The sequence below is a fragment of the Lissotriton helveticus genome, chromosome 4_1 (assembly GCF_964261635.1).
Source record: "Lissotriton helveticus chromosome 4_1, aLisHel1.1, whole genome shotgun sequence".
Taxonomy (NCBI): Eukaryota; Metazoa; Chordata; class Amphibia; order Caudata; family Salamandridae; genus Lissotriton; species Lissotriton helveticus.
The window spans coordinates 657,727,830-657,748,709 of NC_136063.1; the positions used below are offsets into that span (position 1 = coordinate 657,727,830).

Below are 20,880 nucleotides of genomic sequence, written 5' to 3' on the forward strand. Positions count from 1 at the left end.
TTACGATGTTTTGGGCGTGACCGAATATGGACGAGTTTGGTATCTATGAACCGTAAATGACGAATTTAGTAGGTGTACGCGTTTTCGCTACGCTACTTAGAAGGGTTCATCTTATTTACGGGTTTCTACATCTGAACCCTCGGGTTCCATTTTAGATACGGCATCCATTTTGTTTCTTGCCCTCACGTAGTCAGCGAACAGGCAAATGTCCGCCTCATGACCCTGTGATTCCCAAGCTTTGCGGAGGATGTATATTCCTTTTTGTGCGTCTTTTATGACTGGGGGATGACACGGCAGAGGCAGATGGCTCCGCTCGAGGGTAATCTTCCCACGTTGGCCTATTGTTTCAGCCTTGCATGCGCTCGGCTCGAATCCTTTGATCCTGGGATTGCGCTTCCGATATTACCCCCACACTCTTTCTTCTTCTGTTGTCTGACTTCCTTACACCTGTTCTTGTCTCTTACTCTCGTCCTTTTACAACTAGAGTGGAATGTGCCTAGCAGCAGGATAATGTGCTTTTACCGTTGGGAACCGACAAATGTACTGTAAATATGTTCCGGGTTTCTGAAAACATCAATACAATTCTTTTTAGCGTTTATTATGGGAACTAAGTTGTAACCTTTTGTCTGTATGTTGTGCAATGTCGAAAACGTGTATAAAAGGAGCGATCCACATTTGCAATTTGAAGCAGACTCTCAGAACCTACTCTCAGTTGTACTTCTTGTGACTTTTGCATCCCTGCAGTAATAAACGCTGATCTTTGACGCCGAAGGAAGTGTCCCGTGTCTCTGTCACTTGTACGTCAGAACAGGTAACCCACGAAGGTTTCAGGTGTTGTTCCCTGGCACCGCTGGGCCTTAGAAAGTCCAGTCCTTCAGCGCACATCACAGCCACACGCATACACAGCCACACGCATACACAGGCACACCCCCCCCCGCCCCGCCCCCGCACCTACACACACACTAGCGCACCTACACGCACACACAGAGACCCCCCACACACCAGGGCACCTACACTCACGCAAGCACACATACAAAGACCCCCCTCCCCCCGCCGCCGCCATCGCACACACACACACACTGCATACACACACGCTCACACACAGGTGCCAAGCCCCACTAACCGCCTCAGCCGCCTCTCCTGACTTCTGCTGCCATCCACTCTGTGGGCGCGGGCTTCTCGCAAAGTCGGAAGTCCCGCCCCACGACTGCCGTGAGCGTGCACATCCCAAGACCGGAAGTTCGGGAGAGTGCACGCTCATGGCTTGTTTTCAAATTAGGATCTGTCAGACTTGTGTAAACTGAGGCAACGAGGTTCATCTGCACAGTCTCCGGGCAGACAGGGAGAACTCTGGAGGGCCAGTCCTCTCGGCGCGTGCACGGTAAGAAGAGCTCCTTCACGGATTCACTACACTTGTGTCACCCTCGGCCACGTTGCTGAATTGGGGAAGGGTTTGCACGGAGTCTTTCCCGGGCTGGCGAGACACTTATGTTTCCTGCGGTGTAGCATTGCTTCTGTCTTTCATTTATACTTTTAAGCGCTGGGCTTCCTTTCCTAACGCGCTCTTTTCACAGTTTTCACACCCACCCAAATGCGCTGTTGTTTCTACGGCGCATTTTTTTGTCATGTTGCACAGCTGCTATTGAAAGTAAAAAAATAAATTAAAAAAAGACCCATCAAGTGGGCAGCGCTGACAGTCATGGCACTTTTTTTTTATTTTTTAACTTTTAGCCATGCTGTACAACATAACTAAAAATACAACATTGACATGCCAATAGACCTCACATAGACGTAATCTGATGACTTTGCCAATGCTTGTTAAGCCACAGGGACATGTACTTCTGCACTGGATACAGGGTCTTGTCCTAGACGTGACCTCCGGAACTGGACAGAATCTCCACGGTGAGGCTCACAGACACTGTCAATATTGTACCCACTAGTGAACAACATCTTTCTCTTTGGCTCAACACTCCGCCCTTTGTTGGTGGAGGAGGGGAGGGATGCGTTGTAGCTGGTGTGGGGGTGGCCATGAAGGAGGTGGAAGCAGGGCACTCATTTGAGTCCACATTTCATGCTTACAGATTATTGTATAGCGCTGCATCGCCATCAATAAGGCATCTCACCCAAAGGTTTGTTGAAGGAAGGGTGCCCAACTTGTGCCAAGGAGGGACGGATTCTTGCTACTGTTTCAGGATAACCACTAGTGCCATAAATGAGTTCTATTTAGAGTAACTGTGTGTGCACATATTCTGTGGAATCCTGAAAACCTGGCATGGACCCAGCTCCCTCTGGCAGCCCTGTGCTGGACATACCTGAAGAGAGTGGTCTAAAACTGTACATCACTTGGCCGTGTAACAGTATGTAACATGGTGCAGTAACAACAATACACGGGTGAAGACATTCTACAAATGACGTCAACCCCCCCAATCAGTGGCCGTCAACGACAGGACAACACACAGATAACGTTACCTTCTCTGGCACTTTATGTTTTCCGGCATTTGTCAGAACATCGCATGTCAAATGTTTGCTAATAGGATGCTGCATCAGCAGTACAATGCACAGACACACCACGTCCATCCCAATACAACAGTGTGCAGTAACAAGTTTAAGAATATCGACTCATATTGAATTTTCTTCAAAAAGACTGTGTAAACACCAGTCCAATGTAGGGGACTGCACACGTTTCACTGGTTTATTTTGTATCAAAGCGTTGTATTATCAGCACACTCCATGCTAGGCACATTATGCACATTACTCCATTGTGTAGTTAAACTAGTATAATGCACAGGAGTGAATTTAAACCGAGGCCGGGCGGGACGATACAGCATTTGACTCTAAGGCAACTCTGACACCACCCCCTCCCCCCTGCTCACCTTCTCTGGATTACAGATCTACCAGCACACAAATGAGTGGCCGAGGACCAGATGAGCTATCTGGCCTAAGTATCCGAGCAGCCACCCTGCCTCACTTAGTAGTGTCAAGCCCCGGGACTCTGCGTACCAGAGCACTAAGGAAGAATTGAGAAAGGGATGAGCTCACCCCTCCCCTGGCTTGAAACAGATTGATATCTGTGGCACTATGTATCCCAGAATACACTGTTTCACCTAGTAAAGTTAATCTACATATTACAGCCTGCTAGCGCCTGTAGCTTCAGCCCTGTAGTGGGTAGCATGTCGACAAACAGTGCAAGCAGACCGGGACAAGCAACAGCTATTTGTTTGTCATGCTATTTATATGATATGAATGTGTATCTCTCTTGGTTTCTTTCTGTGTCCACATGTATGTGCTTGAATTATATGCATGCATTGGTTTGCATATGCCTGCGAGTGTCTGCATGTCTTGCTGCCAGTAACTGGATTTGTGTTTGTGAATATGTGTCCTTGTCCATATGTATCCACATGTGTCTGTGTCCATATGTATCCACATGCATCCATGTGTATACCGTTTCCTGGTCTGTTTGCGTATGCATTTATGAGTCTGAATGTACATGTCTTTGGATGGATAATTGTGTGGGTGAGACTCATTTGTGAGTCTGTGTAGCTGTCTGTATGTGTATGCATGTATGTGATTAAGATTATTGTAGCATTTGTATAATGGTTTCCCTCTTTGTGAGCTCAACTGTGACAGTGTGTGTGGATATATTTTTTGCTGGTCTGTATGTCTGTGTCTAACTATTGGAGTTTTTCTAAGGTGTTTATCTGCTTGTGTTATTTGCCAGAGAGCCAAGAAACAGCCTACAAACTCTGGAAATAAAGGCTGGTCAGCCAGTAAAGTAGGGTTCTCGCGAGGTGTGTGTGGGCCTTAACCCAAATGTATATCTCAAACTGGACATTATGATAGGGCTGTGTCTTGTCCTTGGATGCAATCATGCTCATTGCCCTATTAACATTCTGCAATGATCAGGCTTTGTACAAAAGGCTGTGGTAGCTCTCTAGTGATAGTACCAGAGAAGTTATAACAAGTTTAAGCTATTGGCATTGTAAATGACACTGCCTTTTATTTATGTTTTAAAAACAAAAACAAAAATGAAAGGCATTGATATTTGCAATGTTAATAGCTCAAACTCGTGTGAATGCGAGACCCATTGCATTGCAAATGCTTGTTAATAATGCACCTATACTGTGGAATTCTCCTCCACGTTCACTCAGATTGGAATCTGAACTCCTGCCTTTTAGAAATTCCTTAGAAACGTGGTTGTTTGGGCAAGCATTTTTGGGTTAACTTGTCATAGGTATGCCGAGCAGTACCGATACGACAGTGGTTACGTGTGTTATGTCAAATATGTGTATCAGGTTATAACACCCAGCTCCACTTAAAAATTGATGATGAACCTGGCAATCCTAAACTCTATCACTGCCTCTCCCACATCCACCGAAGAATGTAGCACAATTGGCTGCGCCTCGGTGGTGAAAAATCAGAAATCTTGCTCTTTGGTCCTTTAATCCACACATTTTCTCTCTTGCGTGGCCTAAGAATCTCTGTCCACCCCAACTCCAGGGAGCCAAGTGTGACACCTAGGTGAGACCATGACAGTGACCTCTCGTTGCCCTAAAGAGTTGAAAAGCTGGAGCAGCGCTATTTTACCACCTCAGTGGCAAATCATTTCCTGTCACGCGAAAAATAAAGGCATGTGCTGCTTCTGGCTGTGAAGGTGGCTGCTTTTGTTGAGATATCTAAATCAAACAACAGAATGTAGCAGAATAACAGACACAAAGTAACATAACATGAGTAAAGCATAAGGAGCACACCAAAACAGTCAAAACTGAATGCTACTCAACAAACACAAAACAACACAACCACAGCACAGTAAGATATTGCAAAAACACAACAGCACAAATAACAACATAACACATCCTCACCATAACATGTTGCCACCCTCCAGACATATGCTTTCATAATACCGTGATAACAGGTCTTTCTCAAAGCACTTCCTTAACCTGCCGCCAAGAACTTGAAAAACCCCAGTCAGAAACGTTTTGTGATGCACTTTAAATGAGTCAGGGCAGCAGCCCACAAAATTGACAATATCCCGAACTCTGAGCCTGCAGGGAAGTTCCCTGTTCGTTTTATTGTTTTCTTTAACCCTTTGTGGGTTGTTATTTTTGGTGCCAATATGAAACGACGCACTGATAAAGCGCCCCTCTGCTGACTGTATGACCTCGTCTTTTATTTTAAATAACCCCAGCCTCATCCTCGGGACTTAAGGCTAGGCCGGCTGACACAACAGTAATGCACGGCAGGAACCTGGCCATGTTAGCTTTGGAACGGTGGGGCGGAAAGTAAGGCGATGCATCACGCCGGCTGCTCTGTGTAAGGCGCTTGGAAGGAGGCGCTGAGTGATTTAAATGTGGAGAGAGATAGCGAGCTGAGAGGGTGCGCTCCTGCAATCGGAGGTCACGACCAGTCAGCGACTGCACGGGTGTGCCCGCAACCCATACGACGAAATACAAATGTACTGATGATTCCCTCAAACCAGTGACATTACTGCTAATAATAGATGGGCATCTAATTTTAGTAACAAACAGAAGAGTTTGGTGAAAAGGCGGGCGGAGTCGATTACAAAACACGTTTGACTCGCGCCAATTAATGTCCTCGGTGGAAAGTTAAGGCAGTGTTCGCTCCAAACAACTTTCACCACCGTTCGAATGAAAACAGGTTTCTGGAGGTTGAAAAACGGTGACAAGACTTTTTGTGTGACATTTTGTTGTGGTGGTGTTGTGTTCTTTTACTTTTCATGTTTCTGTACATTTTGTGCCAAATTATTGCCATGTCTGTACTGTGGTTGTTGCACTGTGTATTGTTTTGATGTACTGTGTCATGTTTTGTTTCGTCTGTGTTGCTATATTGCTCTTTATATATTATTGTGTTATGATCTGTTATTTAATTTATACATATCGACATATGCTGCTATATTTTCAGCACATACCTTTAAATTTCCAGTGAGAAACAACCCTTTACCACTGCCTAGTGTGGTTAGCCAGCACTGCTCTATCTCTTCAGCTACTTAATCAACAATGAGCCCAGAACTGTGGCAGTAACTGTGTCTTAACTCACCACTCCTATTGCCTACTTTGTGTTGCGGCCACTAAAAAGATCCCTCACAAAAGAGCTCAGAAAAATATTGCACACAAGAAATGCCTATAAGTCCTGTGCATTAAATATCATTTTGTAGCGCCATAACAACACTGGTAAAAACCACTGTGGCGTTCTGCACTGGAATTCTTGCATATATTTTGCAAACGTGCACAGGGAGCCAGGGTCGGAATGGAGAAACCAAAAGCAGCCCTGGCAAAAATGCTCAAACTAGCCCCACACTTCCTTTCCTCACTCTATCTCTTTTTATCCATCCATCCATTCTCTCTCTGCTGTTCCCTCTCGCTTCTCTCCTCCCTCTCTGATCACGTGCACTCTCTTCATCCCTCTCTCCTATTTTTCCGCCCTTCCTCTCTGTCTATCGAAGCCCCCTGTGTCTGCTTCAATTAATCTCGGGGTCAGGAAAAAGTGACAGAGGCACCACGAGTGGCCCTGGGCTTTCAAAACTGGCCTCCAATGTCTCCAGCCAACTAGGGAAATGCCCAGTGGAATGAAAGGCAAATCCGGCCTTCTGAGAATGAGCATACATCTGCAAAAGGTGCCAATATGACTAATGCTTGCACTATTTTTGAATGACTCCACCAAGTTAGACATGGACCAGCCAGCACACACGTGCACCTTTTGATTGACAAAAGGTTGACTAATGATGAAAGCAGAATAAAAGTTACCATATTACATCTTTGGCCTGTGCAGTGCACAATCAAATAGACCCTCTACAATGAGCTGATACGTTTTTCTAAGCCTTTCCGTGCTCTCTAAACAAATCAACTCACTGATTGGCTCTGGCATATACCCCATGCTCAATTTACCCAATTCCTAAGGTTCTACACATTCATGGATGTTGCTGACCCTGCCGGTCTTCTGATAGACTTCCTGGCCCCTTTTGTTTTATGCGTTTACATCTCCTTTCTCAACCTAGACATATTGTCCTTCAGCCAGCCTGTCAGCATCTTGTCCGTGGCTGATGTATATCATGATATTTATATTAACTCTTTTCCCCAAAGCAACTTAACTTCCCAACATAACAATTAAAGCTAACTTGATTTTTAGAGGTTTTGGTACAATATTGGTCACCCACGTCTTATCCTACCTCTACCAAACATTAACTCAAGAGCCTCCTCGAACGGGAAGATAGGGTTAAATTTGTTGAGTCGTTGCATGAATGATTTCCTTAGGCATGGTCGGCCATAGTAACACAAGCACTTTTCTTCAACTATGTGAATGACAGAATCGTGCTCATGCGTGACTTTGAAAAAACAAGGAATCTCAGATCAACGGCTTTCAACTCTGGTGCAACTGCACCAACACACAGTGGTGGCACCTTCGCTTGGTCCAACAAAGCATGAAGTAAAACATGGGAGCAGGGCAACTCTGCTAACGAACTATCAGGAGAGACTCAGTAAAAGTTATCCTACATATATAAATAGGATGACAATACATGCAGAGGTCACATACAAGGCAGACATTTGGAGTTATCAAAGAATACCCTCGGTACAAAAGATAGAATTTTTTTTTTTTAAAGATAACTCCTGCTTCTGAGCTCTGGTGATCACCTAACACACTTAAGGTTATCACTCTTCCTGTATCCCATGGGAGATGTAATTCGACTGAATGGTCTTGGTGTGGGCAAGGACTCCTGTGAACTACCACACTGAGGTGTATCTAAATGCCCTTGTATGATGTAGTCAGTATAGAAATGTTTAAGAACAACCATGGACTTAAGGGTACATAGAAATCCCTAAAAGTGGTGGGCTGGGGCAACCCGGGGGTCAAACATCTCACCTTCAGGAGTCACCTCAAGACCTGGCTATTCGAGCAGTAGCGGCACGGCACCCCCCCTCCCCCCCTCAGCGCCTTGATACCCTCACGGGTGAGTAGCGCGTTCTACAAATGTATTGATTGATTGATTGATTGATTGAATCCCAGTAAATTAAGTGCAACAAGGGTGAAAGTCATCAAGTCGAGGTATTGGTAAACGAAAGCTAACAAAGTAAGTAATAATGCCAGTGAAGGATCTCTGTTCAAACCATACCTAGAACCTAAGATCAAAAGTAGCTTTGAATCCTACCTTGATATAGGATCACAGAGGTCCGGTGGTCCAGGTACTTCAAATGGAGACAAGGAATTTTGCCACAGCAATATTTTACTTCGAGATCAACATCTGTAGACGATAACAGTTCAGTTCAAATATGTTTACTTTGGCATAAAAACATCCTAAAACATCATGAAAGATAAAAACACAAAACACTTTAAAAAATACATTTCATAAAACAGGTATATACAATCGTTTCAGCAATTGCTCCAAAAGTAAGCCGACATACAGTAAATTGCAATAAATAATCATGTTGATATAAAACCATTTAAAACAGATAACTTCAAGCAGCAATTAAACTCTCCTGAGATTCACAGGTGCAAAACACCACAGGCTATAGCACCATAGTTTGCAAAATCAGTAGCTACATACATTTTAAGCGCACCACTTCAGAATTATTACAAAGTGTCTGGGCACGTTAGCACCCCTACGACAACGCAACAAAAATAATTACATCTAATAGGTCATTATATACCTGTAGAACACTACAGCACAGTGTTACTAAACAACTGCTAATGCCTTGCGTTTAACAAACCACATCTAGCTCAAAACATTTCCACTGCATATGTATATGGGGGCCTAGGGTCAGATTGCAAGCTCCTTATAGCTGTTAGACAGTTTCTTGAGCCCAGAGTTTGGCAAACCGTTCTAATCCAATGCCTCCTTGGCTGGGCAAAGGCCAAGCAGATGAACAACACATGGGCTATACTTTCGTTGCCCTTATTACAGCTTTGCCAAGCCAAAGAGAGCTTAGATTGCAAGGACCATTTTGCAGTAAACGACTTAAGGGGTAACGACTTAAAAGGTATTCTTCAAATAGAGAGCTGGACTTGAACTGCACAAATTCATAGTAAGGGAACCTCTGGAGATATTGTCAGAGTCTTTCTGTGTCACCCAATGTCAATACACTTTTTTAAGTTTGCTCTTTCAAGGGAATTAGCTCGGGCAATGGTTTCTCACAATGGCTAAATAAACCTAGGGAAAGAAGCGTCTTTCTGACGTTTTTGCGTCATTTGATTTTATGGAATTTGTCCAAACTGATTACATCCTGAAACACCTCCGCATAATTTATAAGTTATTGCCTGAGTCTGGTTTTATCAGAAATGCTCTTCCTACCCAGGTCCAAATCAAGCGTATAACTAGGTGGGAGGGACAGCAAAGTTCTAACAAACTTGAGCTGAGATGTAATCATACCAGTCAAGCTGGAAAACCCCCATAATTCCGCTCCATGCAATGCCACAGTCACGGCTTTAGTATCATAATTCGGCAAAGGAGGTGCTATAGGTTTGCTGCTTGCCAGACAGTGCTCCTTCAATATAGCACCTGCTTGGATTTTAAAGTAGCTGTATCTATGTGGTGTTTCCAGGACATACCAGTCGATAGTTTAATGTCTAAATACTCAAAGGCGTCTACCCTTTCAAGCTCCTCACCACCCTGATACATCTTCCCTTGTATTAGTTATGCTGTCTTATTGCCATATACTTTGTCCTTGCAGTGTTAACCTATGAGACTAGGAGTGAACAAAACTCCTCAAACCGTAGCAACAGGGTATGCAGCCCTTTGGGTGTTTGGGATACTAATAAACTATCATCGGCAAACAGTGTTGATGTCTTCTTGTTTGCCAAAGATAGAGCGTCTGCTGATACGGTCGCAAGGAACAGTGTTAACTCATTTAAATAGAGAATATAATGAATGATAGTAAGTTCTGGGGCATTCCCATGTGCTCTAACACCTGCCACAGCTTTTGCTGGGGAATCAAGTCAAATGCAGACTGTAGGCCGACAAACGGCACATCAGGTGGCCTTTGCCAGTTAGCACTGTATTCCTATACAATAATAAAAAGCAGAATTGCCTACTGTGTTTATGATAATAATTGCCTAATGTGATTTATGCGTAATGTGCAATGCCTTTATGCCTATACCTCTAAATGTGTTTAATGAACATAATCAAAAAGTCCCAAATTTGCACACATCCCTACCATAACTGAACACATGATGTACACAATCACTCATCAAAAACACACAACCTAGACCCATAAGACCCAAACAACTACAGACTAATAGCAAAAAAGCTAATTCCTTGGAAAGCTAAGAGAAATAACAGCTTTCTCTCAGATTTCAATCTTCCTAGAAGTGAATAAAATGACTACTGGATCACCAACAGGTTTCTTGCCAAAGAGATCCACCAAAGTGACCCTGATCTCCATCTGGGATAATCTACAAACAACAGTGAACTAGGTAGCAGTATTACTAGTTCTCAACCTATCTTCTGTATTCAAACCTTCATGATTTAACACTTACTACAGACAAAAATGAAAGGCGCTGTAGGACTAATCTTTGACTGGCTTCCTATTATCTCAAAGACAGATCAAGCATCATCTTGATATCCCCATTCAGAACTACACAATTCTGTCCAAAGGCAGGAGTTTCTCAAGGCTCTATCATCTCACCACTCGTTTTCAGCATATTTATTAGACCACTCCTGGGACTCTTCCAATCCTTTTACTGTAAATGTTATAATTATGCTAACAATACTCAGATAGTATTTACATTGGAGTAACCTAATTATCTAAGAATGTCTAATCGAGATAAGTTCCAAAAAGGTGTTCATGATTGGAAGATAATAAATCACCTTTTAATCAATGCCTTAAAAACTGAGACCTAACTTGTGGAACCTATGGAGATTGTTAAAACCAGAACCCACAGGCAAACTCACATAAAGAGTAAACTGCCTACAATAGCAAAAAAGTAAGGAACTTAGGAATAATAATGGACTTGGAGCAACCACATGAAACCTCATGACCACCAAGTAACAAAATCTGCATATCAAGATACATCTTTCCACACCTAGGATTCCCACAAAAGATCAGAACAATCATTTCTCTTTCCTATCATGACATAGTTACACCAAGGAGTACCAGCTTCGGTCATGAGATGCCAACAAAGAATACTTAACATAGCAGCAGGACAATGTCTATATACAAATCTACAAGATCACATCCCCCTGCTCCCTGATGCAAGAACATTCACCTTCAAAATTATCTGTATTACTCACATGGCTATGAACTCATTAGGCCAGTCAAGGGCTAGTCTTTTAACAAACGAACATCAAGGGATACATCCAGAAAAAAAGAACTCTATGTGTTCTGGGCTAGTACCAAAAATAACCATAAAGAAAACCACTAGAGATATGTACTCTTCTGTCAAAGCAGCTAAACTCCGCTAAAATATGGACCACGCTCCTGGCAAACATAAGAGCCATTGAGAATCACTTGGAATACAGAAGGGCAGGGAATACGTAGAGTTCTCCTAATTGAATCCAGCATATTCCCTAGACCAATATCGTCTAGAAATTTGAAACAAAGTCACAAACAGGTCTTCCAAGAAAATCCCCTTGTCCATTCAAACTGGTAAAATATGAAACTTACTACCAGAAAGGACATGAGTCATTGTAAATAATGTGGAATTCAGGAGAACAGTGAAGACATGGAATTTCGTACTTGAACTTCGGTCTAGAGACCACTGTATCTCTGTTACCCTGGAAAAATCTGGAGGCAAATTTTTAAACATATTTCCCAGGACAAGCAAAAATGGGAGATGAGAAGCAACACAAACAATTGATAGGTAAACACAATCTTAGTGTACAGTTTGAAGAAGCAATACTCAGACGTATTCTTTGCAGTCTTTCTGTTCCTTTATTTCTAATGTGCTTGTTTTTGCATCATATAATCAGCCAATACATTTTGCCCAGAAGCGGGCTTCTTCAGGGCAATAAGTAATTCTTGCCAAAATCTTACCAAGGCGAAGAGGAGCAGTGATCCTGAGATCAGTAACGCGTCTGTTACAGATCAAGAAGTGTCAATTAGGATGGTCTGACGGTTAAGGGACCGTCTGTACAACCGTAAGGTCGAAATCCTAGGTCAGTAGAAGAGTAAATTGCCCAGGTATGTCCGATTTGTTCTAAGGATTTGCAGTGTTGCATTGTTCGTAGCGTGTCAGGTCAAACGTCAAATGTGTAGCGGGGTAGGATACCGTCAGGACAACCCAGAGCCAAATACTAACAAAAAATCCCCACCTTAAGCAAATGTCAAAGTATGACCTCATAAATAGCAAATGTTCACAAAACTACGGAAAACATCATTTACATTGCATGCAATACATCGCATGCCATTACAATGCGGTTGTTACAATGACCGCGTTATTACATCACAAATCATTACAACGCAATCCGTTAGAATGACTTGCTGTAGGGGGTAGAAGGTGTTGTATTTAAAATCCAACACCTTCCCTACTGTTGCAAAGACTGAAGTTGGAATAGTAAATTATGCTACTCCAAAATCCAGTGCATCCCCTAAAGCAAGTTGTTGTAACTTCTTACGTTGTAATGGTATGCAATGTAACGGGATGTGATGTATCTCATACGTTGTAACGTGGCGTATTGCGAAACTACGTGTTAGAGGTAAATACTTCTTGGCATACGCATATACTAAGAATTAGAAACTAACCCAGTAACCTTACAAAATAAGTTCATTCATATTGCTCCAGCCAACTACTCAAATTAATTAAATACTTAAACTAATAACTGCCTACTAACCCATGTTTAAACCATATTAACATTTCACATATGTAATCTGCTCCAATTGTATGAATCTGCTCAAACTCTATAAATCTTCATGTGTAGACTAAGACCAGATTTAGAGTTTGTCAGAGTGGTACTCCATCACAAACATGACAGATTTCCCGTCCACCTTATTACAAGTGTGTTGGGAAATTATGCCCTAATACTAAGGTGGTTGGGATACCGGTCACGTTTGTGACAGTGTAGCCATCCGCCAAACTCTACACCAGGCCCCAAATCTATTGCACGTGACTTCACCCAAATCATTACTATACACCTTTTCTATACACTTAACTAAATCACTAATGCTGGGTTCTACACAGAGTAGTGAGCTATCCAACAAAGTGCTTCAGTGCCTCGTCAGGGGTAGTAAGAGCTATGCAAATAACCATACCTTACCATACAAACAATGTATATTAAGTAGTCTTTTCCAAACAGCTCTACTTCTAGAAAGCAGTGAGGAAGTTGAGTGGACACCCTCCGAGTTTGTGTCAACAGCAGCAACCGGAGGAAAGGGCATTGGTTGGTTTGATTATTTTCATGATTAGAAGTTACCCACCTATTTATCAGTCCACTCTGCATTTGCAGATCCATCCAGCCATCAATTTGCTAACTCATCCATTCACTCATTCTTCCTTTACTGCACTTATGCATCCACCCACCCAGAGACGGGCCAAGTGTCCCTCATCTTGTGTTATTCTAACAAATTCTGTGAATTTCCATGTAGCACTGCAAGGACTGACTGTAACACCATTTGGCTCACTGTCATCTACACCCACTCACCTATACACACAACCACAGACACATGTACTCAAACGTACCAACAGGGGCGGCTCTAGTCTCATGGCGGCCCTGGGCAGGGAGCGTAGGTAGGGCCCCCCCTCCCCTTCCCCGAAGAACGCAGGCGCGGAGGCCAGTGAAGGGAGGGGGGGGTCAGGATGTTTGGAAGTGGAACAGAGCCGGAGGCCGCCAAATCTCTGCCAGGGGCCACCACGCAAATATCCATCCTCAGAGGATTATAATATTAAGGATGTATATTGGAGGGGCGGCCTCTGGGGTTTGGTGGCCCTGTGCAGGTGCACAACTTGCACATGCCTAAGGCCGTCCCTGGTACCAAGCAAGGAAGAGCCACTTTATTAGAAATTACAGACCATTCAGCTTTGTCAATGCTTGTACTCTTTAATATAATGGCAACTGCTCTCTGCCTTCCCAAACACATACTGAACAAGCTGCTTGCAAAGAGGCCATTTTGATTTGATTTTTTTTACAGATTTATCAAACTAATTTGCAGTTCTCTAAGTAACGTTGTGATCAGAGGCACCAAAACGCCACACACTATTAATCTATGTGAGGTATTATGAAGTTTACAACATAACCCATTATAGTATTCATGTAGCTAAATTTAAAGACTCCATGAAGCTTTAAAGAAAAATTGTATCAGCGGGAAGACAATTATAATCTGAAAAAACAGAAATACTCTAAAACAAGACTACTGAATAGACCTATGTCTACAGATAACAAAACATAAATCTATGGAAGGAATTCTATTCTCAGGATTAACTTTTGCTGAACTTTGATGCTTGTTCTCCTGCCATGCACTAAAGGTCTGAAGGATGAAAGCTTTGTTCTGGTTGATTGGAACTGAATCATGCTTCTGCCTTCCTAGAATGCCCCTCTCCAGCCGCTTTTGCAGCCAAGTTAAGAATAATTGGAAGAACTTTTTCCTCAGCCTTGCGCCAAAAGTGAAATGCCTATGACCTTTACCCTGGCAGTAAATGTGGGACACGTGGTCAGCCCTAAATCTAACATAGGGCTATTTTTAATAGCTCAGCCCATGAATAATTCAAGGGGAGGAAGTGGCGTGCACGAGAATAACGCGGTCCCACCCTTCCCTTCTGGAAATACTGAAACTGTGACCTCTGAGATGCCCTTCTGCTGACGAGATCTAATTTTGACAACATGACGAAATGGCGCGGTTCACTTGTAATCAATTGTAAAGCGTACAAGATAACCCCAAACCTACTGTGCCCTTTTGCTCACAGATAGCTGGCTTCCATTGTGCGAAGAATGACTCGCAAAGAAAAACCTTAAAATGCTTAATTAAACGCATTACAATAATGACAGAAAAAGATTATGCAAGAAAATTAAAAATCTAGGACTACAGTATTCGCCCAGCATGCAAACCAGTGTTTTGTGCCACAGATAAAAATGTGATTCATTTCAAACCGGTACAAGTGCCACATTATAATAAACTTGACAAAATGGCTGTCAGCAGGATGCTACTTATTTATTTTATTAATTTATTTATTTTATTTAATGCGATTTTATATAGCGGGAACATTACCCGAAGGTGTCAGAGCGCATTACAAAAGAAGTTGCGTTACATAAGACTTTGGATTACATGAGTTACATAAGAGATAGAAAAGGAAAAAATTGCAAAAGATACAAGCAGATAAACTCTAAGATCACATAGGAATGGTAGAAGTACAAAGTTCAACTACATATACTGGTGGTTAGCGTTATAAATAAACAAAATGCAAATTCACACAGGATTACATTTTAACAGCGATTAGGGTTGGACAATTATATATTACATGTTTACAGAGCAGGAAATTCTTGCCATCGTTCAGCCAGGTGTTCAGGTGGTGTTGCACTCAAGTGTGGTGGTCGTAACAAAGTCAGGTCTCCCGACTGGTTCAAGCACCCGCAGTGAGGCCCCGGCAGGCCCAGTGGGCCAAAATCGCGTTTAGGCATTGTAACCAGCGGGCGCCATGATTAAGTCAGGCAGATCTTGTCTGGGCGCCCCCACTGCACTTCCCAGTCCTCCCAGGCTCCTAAGCCTCAATAATGGGCGTTTTGCCTCCAGGTTTTACAGTGATGATTTACATGAGACCATCACCCAGTGACACTGTTTACAATTGTACACATGTCCAGACGGAATTTTAGGAGCAGCCCAGTGCGCATGGGTTCGAGGAGGCAAGCAGATCGACTTACTTGTGGGTCCCAGCTTCATCATGAACCGTATCGTGCCAGGAGTCTCGGGACATCGTCCATTTTGTCCCTTATAGAGTAGAGTGCACTCTGAGTTCAATGCATAGGAGACGGAAAGGAAAACAAAACAGTGTAACAAGCTCATCAATCAGCCCGATACCATGTTCGTTGGTTGCCCATGGTATTCCGGGTTCGTGAAACAGCTGCTCTTATCCTGGGTCTTCTTTGTGGCGGGTAAGGTCGATGTTGTCTGCCATGTCTGTGGGAGCAGCGCAGCTATGCAGCTATGCACCATGCTGTCAGCGGTTGGTGGGGGGCACAGATACGACCACCTAGCTCAGCATCAGCGCCGACGAGGGAAAGGCGACGAGTCACCCAGAACGGAGGAAATTTGTCCAGTGATGGAGCTGCGTGTCTGACGGTGGAACAGCCTCAAATCGGTGTGACAGTAGGAGTCAGAGTTGCCACATGTCCGGCTCGGAGGGCTTGATCCTGGCGAGTGGCGGCGAGGCGGGCAAGGTGAATGGCACATCGGGTTCCTGATGTTCGTCCCTGGAGGTAGGCCACGTTGTATAACCAAGTCCGATGTTTTAGGGAGTTGGATGTGCGAAGATAAGAGACAGATGGATGGGTAGACAGGGGGATTTTCACTGATTTGGTGATCTCTGACCCTGGGAGCTCCCGGGCTGAGATCCTACCTGGCGGCCATCTAAAAAGTTCACCCTAAAGGAGTACACCACTTCAGATTTATCCTCAGATGGTATCCCTTTAATGGTCACCTAGGCAATGCTCAAAGTAAACCACAAAGGCAAAGGAGACCAAGGGACATCACTTGAAGAGCCTTTCTTCACTCAAGACAACTCCTAAAGCCATCCTGAAGCTTTTTGAGTGCCTTCTCACCCTGATCAGCACAACCCTTTCACCAAAATTATGGCTCTCGGTACTGCTCAAAGACCCTAGGAATTCCCAAGCAAATCCTAGTCAAGGATGAAACCTCTCTGCCCTCCACCAAAATGCAGTAGGTTTTGACCAGTGACTGCACACACCAGCATAAAGGCCATTTCTACATGTTGCAGAATATGTCGCAAACTCCAACCATCCACAAAACTAATAAGGTCACAAGAGAATGGGCAACATGAAACAACCACATATCAGGCTGTCGTGCAGGTTTTAATCTCAGAGGCCACAGACTGTCCTTGAAATCCAATTCATGTTGAGCTGAATTCTTATCCGCAATCATTCCACTCATTCTCTACTCTGTACACTTCCTAGTCTAAAATCTACATAGACCCACTCTGAACAGCTCTGCCAAAACTCTCTTTGACAGCACCCCTGCCAGAGACCTGCATGCAAGCCTTCGTCCACATGCTGACTCTCTCCACCAGACCCGCGTGCAGTTGCAATGAGAATTCTATCATGTTCTCGCAATCAAAAACCCCATCACATACCCATACAAATGTGTACTTCTTTGTTTGTGGAACCCTATGTTGGTCTTGCCACCATTAGCACTAACCGGTGCACCAATAACACAACCATTCCTCCTTTATTGTAGCACACTGTAAGCAAACTTGAGCGGAAGAAACCTCATTTGTCGAGTGTTCTTGAGATCTATGTCTATCTATGCCTTTCCTCCTAAGGCATGAGACCACCCTATTACATCTCCAAAGTTGATGTTGATATTAAAATGACCAGGACTTCCCACCTCAGTAGCTGTGGCCCGAATGTCAGAGGACTACAGCATGTGGGATCGAGAGATGAAAAGAACACTGGTTTTCTATAGTCTCCAGTCAACCGGATTTTGGAAACTCCTCATCATGCCATAACACCCCAGTATATGCTTTACATTTACCAATTGTTTAAACTTTGACTGTTTAAGCAGTCGCTCCTGTGTTAATATAGCAGTGTCTCAAATGTATGCAGCCACTCTAAAAGCTGACATGTATTGTCAAATAGGTACAACTTCCAAAAGTACATAGTGAAATGATGAAATTCAGCACACAAATGGTGCCTATCTAAGAGTTTACTTCTTTGCCAGTGCAGCAGGTTCCTAGCGAATAGGAGGAGCATGATTATGACAGAGAGCCTGAGAGTGTAAACACCCTTTCTGGAGTGTAAACAACATGAACACAAATTTTTGATACAGACAAAAAAACATCTGAGTGGTGTTCATGCAAGAGGGCTCAGAGGTATCTCAAAAGGTCATATTCAGACCTGAGTGAAAGTTGCAGGGCTGAATAAACATGGTAAGTGGACAAGACTAAGACTACAGTGGGTGAGGCAAAGGTACATTATACAAAATGTGTACACAAGGAGTATTTGGCAAAGTGCCAAGCAGCAAGACAACTTGGTGTGCTTCATCAAATGGAGAGGGCAGGAATTTGCCATATCTACAAAGATATGGCGCATTCCTTCTGGCCCTCTGCGCTGGCGCATTTGTGGCTGCCGAGTGACAACATAGGCACACTTGCACAATGATGCAAGAGTGCCTGCATTACAATAAGGATTGTTTTTGTGCAGGAAGGGACACCCTTTCTGCACAAAAGCAATACTCTGAGGCTTTTTCCTCTTTCCATGTGTGCCACAGACTGCAGCACCCAAAGAAAGTGGAAACAATGAGGAGAAATAAACATATTTCTCCTTGCTACACCCCTCCTGGGAAGGAGTACAATTTTGATGCATTCCCAGGTTTGCTAGTATTAATAAATCTGTAAATGCACAAAAATACATGTGTGGATGCGTGAGAACATGTCCTGAAAGTGTGATCAGTTGAGAACTGCCTTAGGGCACTCCAGTATATTAGGTGAAATCCTCCTCTGTTGTTCAAGAAACGATATAAATAGTTTTAAAGCATTTATTTTCTCCTTTTGTTTGAATAAAGCATATCGTTTTCAAAAGTTGATAAAGTTTCCAATTACAAACACATATTCCATTTCATTTCATATATGATTGTCTCCCCTCCAATGAATTTCGGGCATTGCCCTTCGTCGGGGAGCATCTAAACAAAAACAACATATAATGTTCTCAATATGATATCACACATATGCATGTAAAAATAATTGCATTAAAAAAGGGTAAGGCTAACAAACTGAGCTAAATTAAATATGAATGACACGGTTGATTATCATCATTGTGGCAGGATGCAGTTAAAGTGATTTGAAAACGATGTATGGTTAATGTGGTTTAAAATAAAATGTAGAGTCGCATGGTCAAACAGGATATGCGGCGTGTAATCACCAGGTTAAATAAAGAATGAACTATAGCATGCGGTTAAAAGAAACAGTAAGTGAAAGACCCAATTCAGCATAGGTGAACGATACAAAGGTGAAGCATACGCAAGAACGCGCTAAGGTGACTAAACAGGTTGCGAACGGCTCGTATAACCAAGAGTGTCGAACGGTCACCTAGGTTTGCTTACTCGTTTATTCAGTGCTCGATAACATGGTGGCATAGAGTCTCCTGCTCGCGGAAATCTAAACTACCGGGAAAAACCCTGATTATTTTAAGCGGGGAACCAGGAAGTGATATGGTCACGTGGGTTAGTAAACATGGTGATGGAAATGGGACTAACGTAAATAAACAAACGCTATGTTTAATACCACAAGGGTATAGTGAAGATGCAAACAATTAATATCAATGATAAATAAAACGAATAAAGAATAATCCTATTGAAAAGAAGGTGATTAAATAAAAATTGCTACAAGTGATTTTCATAATAGTCGGCCTAAAGGAAAATCAGAACAGAGTTCCCACTGTAAGTGAGTTGACTCATAAGTAACATGCAAACTCAATTCTTTCATTGAGTCCATTCAGTTTGATCGAATTCAATCTGTAGATCCAATAGTTTTCACGCTGTAACAATGTTCTGTTATTGTCTCTTCTTTCTATTTTCTCAATTGTTTCCAATGCCATAAACTTAAGTTGAGAAATGTTATGGTTCTTTTCCATGAAGTGGCTTGCTACGGATGATTTAGAATTTTTAGTCCTGATATTGGATTTGTGCTCATTGAGGCGGGTCTTGAGTTTGCGTTCAGTCTTCCCAATATAAACCATACCACAAGGGCATTTGAGTAAGTATATTAGGTTATTGGTGTCACAAGTGGCCGTGACCCTTAATGGTATGTCATATCCTTTCATAGGATGGGTGACTTTCGTTCCTGGAATGATATTGTGACAATTATTACAATTGTTACAAGGGTTTGTCCCTCGTGAAATCACTTGATTGGGTTTGGAATGTTTTAAAATTTCTCCTAAATTCTTTCCTCTCGTGTATGCAAACAAGGGTGTGGATTTGAATATGTCTTGGAAATCCGGTTCCACTTGTAACATTGGCCAATGTTTTAAAATGATGTTTTTGTACAAAGAGCTCACACTAGAGTATTTTTACACGATGACCATCCGGTCCTCTGTAGTTTTGGTTTTAGATTGTTTTAACAAATCCATCCGTTCTATGTCTTGTACCTGATTTTTCGCTGTATGTAATATTTGTTGTGGGTAACCTCTTTCTCTGAATCGATTCAGCATTTCCTCCGTTCTTGTTTTTGCTACATCAGGGTCATATGTGATACGTTTCACTTGAAGTAACTGTGATTTGGGCAGATGTCTTTTTAAGGATGATTGGTGAAAACTGGTATAGTGCAGGAGGTTATTACGGTCTGTGGGTTTTCGAAAGATGTCACTAGTGATTTGATTGTCCTTTACAGTGATGAGGGTATCCAAAAATGTAATAGTTTGAGAGTCTATTGTCCAGGTAAATTGAATTTGTTGGTTGACTGAATTTAAATTCAAAAGAGCTTGTTCCAAATTTTCTTTCGTGTTCATCCAAAGGAAGAACAGATCATCAATGTACCGCACATACATTTTCAGGTGATTTTTCCATGTTGGGTTAGTCCAAATGTGGGTCTGTTCAAACTCACCCATGAAGGTGTTGGCGTATATTGGAGCTGCTCTGTTTCCCATACTGGTGCCCACGAGTTGCAGAAACCAGTCGTTCTCATGTCTGAAATACCTATGGTACAACGTGAACATAGTTAATTCCATCAGAAACACTTTCATTAATTCTTCCACTTCCAATTTCAGGATGGCCTGTT

At 42.7% G+C, this 20,880-nt stretch overlaps 1 protein-coding gene across 1 annotated transcript in view; it reads right to left on the reverse strand.

Annotated features, from left to right (window-relative positions):
• The window catches only part of RP1 (RP1 axonemal microtubule associated), a 1,491,030-nt gene that overhangs the window by 1,382,469 nt on the left and 87,681 nt on the right, over positions 1-20,880 (reverse strand). Inside the window, exon 2 of the mRNA XM_078686181.1 lies at positions 8,162-8,254. The gene's annotated coding sequence lies outside the window, so the exon portion shown is untranslated. The remainder of the gene's footprint in view (positions 1-8,161; positions 8,255-20,880) is intronic.